We start from the raw sequence: 5,769 nt of genomic DNA, 5'->3' as shown, positions 1-5,769 counted from the left end.
GAAGGAAGGAAGGAAGGAAGGAAGGAAGGAAGGAAGGAAGGAAGGGAAAAAAGTAGAAATATCAGAGTCTGTGCTGTAGCCAATGGGATGAAGGGAGATCAGCAACTTGTGAACTTGGCATTATAGAGGGTAGGGGGAAGAACTTCCTCAGGGAATAAGGGGCTGTGTTTTCCATAAAGGATTTAAAGCAACAATTAACTAAGAACAAGACTCTGTTCTATTATAACTGTGCAGTGGGCAATTTCAAACAATGTCACTGAAAGAAGTCTTAAGTTGAGACAAATGTTACGGAGGTAAACTATTGCCTGTGATGTCTTGGGGTGAGCAAGATATATTATTTCCCCTAACAAAAGTGGCACCCTCCAGAGATGTGCCATTTACATAGGCCAGCCCCTGCACCTGCATTCTCCACTGCTGCTAAGTTTGAGAGTCTCCCTGAACCCTTACACGGAGTTATTTAACTCAGGAAGTGCATGAAGAGTTCTCTGTCTAGTCTGTATATTAACCTCTTATCAAAGACAAGGACTTTGAACTCTTACCACATTCCTTAGTTTACCTTCTCACTCTATAGATAGTTTCGTTTGGCACAAACACCATAACCAAACAATTATTGCTAAATCTAGCATCACCAAGGGGTCCTCCATGCAATCATCTAGGAGTTGTATAGATTTCACACTTAAGTCTTTAGGTGGTATTATTGGTAATATCCCTTTTGGTATTATTTCTAATCTTCTGCACTCCCCAAGGCTACTGTTAATATGGACACTGAAGAGCTCTCTATGGTGCATTTGAATCTGATAAACTCTTCTGTGTTCACTCACATATAAACCTACCTGTTAACCTCGATAGCAGGAACATAAAAGTAGAGACATGAAATCCTTTTCCCACAAATAAGTTATCATCAGCCAGTCAGCACTCCACCCGTGTGTGGCCGGTGTGGCCCCTCTGCTCTGCATAGTTCTGCTGTTCTGGGAGGATTATTCTTCACTCTCCTCTAAGGTGTTAGAGAGCTTCCACTTATTTCTGGCTGGGTCTCCTCAACATTATGATGAATCAAGGAGGTACCAGCACATTGATATAATTTACAGTATATCCCATCAGGCACTCGCTCACAGGGAATGGCTCTGAAGCATATTCACAGGTAGTAACAGTTGCTGAGGCTAGCAGCAAACCTGGCCTTCCAGAAACAGCCGTTAGTGACCAAGAGCCCATCTTTCACTCAGTGGCTTAGTGTGTTGGGAGTGTTCTTCTGAAAGTCCTTGGTGAGGGAAAGTGCTTCTTTTTAGTTCAGAGTACCCGCTGCCATCAAGCCAGCTCCATAAAGCTCTGGTGTCTACTGGAGATGTCATAGGTTAGTTAGGTGTACAAGGGCTACTTGATCTCTGAGGTAGAAAACCAGCCTGGTTCTCCTCACCCTCTTCTCTAGTCTGGGCATTTCTATGCAGGGTGGAGATGTTCCTTCCATCCTAGACATAGTCTAGACCCCAAGTCTCTGAGAGTAGGAGTTTGGGACAGAAGGAAGATGAAGAAAATAGAAGACACCCTGCCTTTCCATCTCAGGGCTCTGGGCTCAGACTCAGAGTCACTGGCTTTGTTGCTCCTGCTGTCCAGGACCCATACCAAAATCAGCCCAGGGAAGAGGCAACCTGCAGGCCTGCAGAAATACACTAGGCCGAGGCCAAAGAAGACAGCACCCTAAGAGTGCCCTAGCCAAGATGGCACCCTAGAACCATCTGGGAATAGCTCTAGAGTGCAAACTCTCCACTGTCCTACTGTCTTGCCTCTGCTCTTGCTGCTCCAGAGTTCAAAGGCTGCTACAGGGTCAATTTCTAAGTGCCCTGTGTCTCTTGGTATTTCGTGGGATATTGTGACCTCCACTGAACTGGAAGTTTTAGTTTTTAAAAATGTTTTTCTCATCTTTTTATTAGTTCTTTATTTAAAAAATTAAACTTTAGTATTTAAAAACTTGCAAATAGATCAAAAAAAATCAGACACCAAAATTAAAAGGGCCATAGTCTATTCAGAGCAATACATTTCTAAACAATTGGAATAGGAGTGGAAGCTGTGGGGCTTCCATTAAGCTGACGCTTTGTGTATCAAATATATTACGCTCTTATCTGCCACCACGGCCAAAACACATCCTTGACAGAACTCAAAACCAATTCAGTTTCTATCTTCTCTCATAACTCATGTCCACTACCTGGCACACCCAAATCTCATCTTTATCAATTCTTTGAGATTTCAGTACTATGTGTTTTGATCATTTCCCTCCCTCTCCCAGATCTATCCCTACTTCCCAACCCACCCAATTGTTGACCACCCTCCAGGCAAGGCCACACATCCTAGAGTGTATGGGCTGCACAAATTGCACTTGGTAGGTGTCTTAGTTAGGGTTCTCTTGCTATGAAGAGACATCATGAACATGGCAACTCTTATAAAGAAAAACATTTAATTAGGATTGGCTTACAGTTTAAGAGGTTTAATCTATTATTGTTATGGCAGGAAGCATAATGTCATGCAGGCAGACAGTGCTGGAGAGGTAGCTGAGAGTTCTACATCTGCACCTGCAGACAGCATGAAGAAAAAGTAAGCCACCTGGCCTGGTTTGAGCTTCAGAAACCTCAAAACCCAACCCCTGTGACACACTTCCTCCAACAAGGCCACACCTCCAATAGTACCACTCCTTATGGGCCTATGGAGCCATTTTAACAATAGGTTAAAATAAGAAAGAGAGAGAGAGAGAGAGAGAGAGAGAGAGAGAGAGAGAGAGAGAGAGCTGAAGTTCTGTTTGCTCTGTCAGGAACAGCCTCCCCAACAGACTGTTAGAGGCTATTCATACCTTGAGTTCTGGGCTGTATTTCCCAGTTGTCCTTTCACATTAAGTACTCCAAAGGTCCTCAAAAGAAACAGTCTTTTATGTGCTGCTCTTCATTTGCTTTCTCAGACATTTCTTTGTTTGCTCGCCCTAAGAATGCTGTTGTGGTTTTGCATGCTGCCCAATGCCTGCAGATATCCTCTGAGTGAGGGTTAGTGGACAAATGACTAGAGGGTATGGTGGGAGCCTGCATGGCCAGCTTGCTATCCCTGGCTTGGTGGTAACCCATGAACACTTTAAACTCACATTCTTGCCACCAGCATATGCCCTGGGATAATCTGAGAAGTTCCTGCCCTCTTCATTTCTACCTGGTGACAGTGGGCTGTTCATCCCTGGTCAGTGCATGTTCTGTTGAGTTCTGTAGTTCTGGAGAAACCTAACAACACAGGGCTGAACATTCCACAATCATCAAAGGTAAGAAGAAACATACATAGATACATAGTTCTTTGGAGATATAGTATACAGATTTCTAAATCTCTGGCTGTGCGTGGCTATAAAGATACAGATTTGTTTTAAGCGATTGGCTCATGAGATAGTTAGGTTTGTTAGTCTTCAAGTCTTCCATCAGCAGGACATACTAGCAGGCTGGGGGCTCAGGAATGGATTGATACCAGGCTGGAATGGGGTTATATGTAACTGACCTCACTCATTCAACTCCTTCTATATAACTCACCCCAACCAAGCAGCTCCACCAGGGACAGCATCTCCCATCTTTGCCCACTCCTCACCCAAAGGTAGGAAGAGCTAAATTTCTTATGCATTCTCCCCCCCCCCCCAGTTGAACCCCTAGACCTTCTCTGAGAACACAAACCACCTTCTCTTCAAAGCCCCAATGAATTTTTTTGTGCATGTTTTACATTAAATGTTTAGAGAAAAGAGAAAAACACCCCCGCATGGTTTCTATTAGTTGCCTCAAAAGTATGGGTTCGAGTTATCGTGAACAAAGACTCTGGGTATTGAATTTCCCTGATCCTGCTGGCCTGGTCTGCCCTTCATTTCCTACCATCTCCCAGAACATCAGGAAACAGAGAACACCCCACCCTGGGGCTCCGGGCTCACTCACATCAGATAAGGAGATGCCTCTAAGGCCACTGGGAAATAAGGTGTGCCTGTCCACTTCTGTAATTATTTCCTCACAGTGACAGGGCCTGAAGACAGACTCTACTCAGGTGACATGTTCATTAGACTCAGAAACTCAGATCATATAGAAAGGGGAAATACAATGAAACAAATGCAAAAAAGCATTTCTCAGGATATCATGGCTTATAAAAGACCTTCATATCCTTGATCATGGACAGTCTGACTTTGCACTCTTAATAACCAGGCCTATGACCTATTCTGTGGCCTGCAGTTTGTGACAGTTGCCTGATCTTGCTTCTACTCATGGCTAGGTAAAGAATGCCTTACCTGTCATACACAGCAGTGCTCCTTGACTCCTAGCCACTATGGAGATGTCCCCAGATGTTCTCATAGCCACAGATAGCCTGTATTGAGAACCTACCCAAGATTTAGACTCCCATTTCCATTGTATTCATCCTTCCAGCAAGGCCACGTACCCTGACAAAGGCTCCTGACAGCAACTCACAGAAGCTGACCCCAAAGTCCTGACGCAGAATTACAGTAGTCAGAATTATCTCTCAGTTCACTTTTCTTTCTTCTGCCCCCAAACTCCTACTCTCAGAGACCCATTCCCTCTCCTTCTGGCCAGAATCGTTTTAATTTTTAACGGATTCATCATGAGATGTTTCCCATGTGGTTTCTCCTGGGGGGGGGACTTAGCAAGGCTAAGGTTAACCCACTGATTGACCCTTTGTCATTGAGCTAAGACAATGAAGTTCTGATTAAACCAAGGAAGACCCGTCTAGCAAGGAAATTAAGGTAAAAATGTGGGTGTGGGAGATTTTACCTGGGGTACAAAAGAGCCTCCCTGGGTCCACTAGGATGTGCCAACTACAAAATGCTCTCCTTGTAGACCAAAAAAGTCAGAAGTTTGTTCTCTCTAAAGTCAGGATTTGGCCTATCAGGGACCCAAGAGATTCTCTGCCAATGAGCTCATCTGTTTGCTCAACAGAGAACCTACAGAATCTACATGTAGAACCCTCTGACCAGTGATGAGGACCCAGAGGTGGAAAGGCACAGGCCTAGTTCCCATTCTGTGAAACCAGCAGCAGGAAAGCAGATACAAGCCCATAAACTGCAGGGTAATGAGATATAACTGGTGGCCGGTGACCTGCCCCTCCATGTGGGTGAAGAAAGGCTGGGGTTTGATGGTACAGAGCAAGCAAAGGGCTTCAAGGAAAGATCAAGAACAACACATTTAAGGAAAGAGGTAACAAAGAGCTGTGTGTTTGAGACATCCCCTGTAGCTGGAGAATTCTGCAAATGGGGAGGTGTGAGCCTAGGCACCGGGCAGATAGCGGTGTTGCTTAAAGTTGTCTTCACTGAGTTCTGCAGTAACAAATTCATGTTACATTAAACATGGGCAGCCCAGGGGTATGAAACCATAGTTACAAACACTGCCCTGCAATGCACAGAGGACACTCTATCCATTCTATCTTATTTGGGGGGAACTGTAGCTTGTTTTTATTGCTTGGTGGAGTTCTTTTTCCAGTACTGGAGATGCACTCAGTGACTCAAAAATGTTAGCCAGGTGATCTACTGCTAACCTATATTCCCGACACTGCTTGTTTTGTGACAGCATCTTGTAATGTAGCACAGGTTGGCCTGGGACTACCATCGTCCACTTCAGCCACAGGAGTGCTGGAGTTACAGCATGCACTATCTTGCCCAGCTTTTATTCTGGTATTCAAGTGTTGGTTATGATTGAAAAGCCAACTTCCTCATCTTCTAATGGGTCTCTAATCATCTCTCTTTACAGTCTGAACTTGATCCTG

This window comes from Grammomys surdaster, unplaced genomic scaffold (assembly GCF_004785775.1).
Source record: "Grammomys surdaster isolate TR1022 unplaced genomic scaffold, NIH_TR_1.0 125600, whole genome shotgun sequence".
Lineage (NCBI taxonomy): Eukaryota > Metazoa > Chordata > Mammalia > Rodentia > Muridae > Grammomys > Grammomys surdaster.
The sequence above is the reverse complement of the archived record's forward strand: the minus strand, read 5'-3'. Positions refer to the sequence as shown.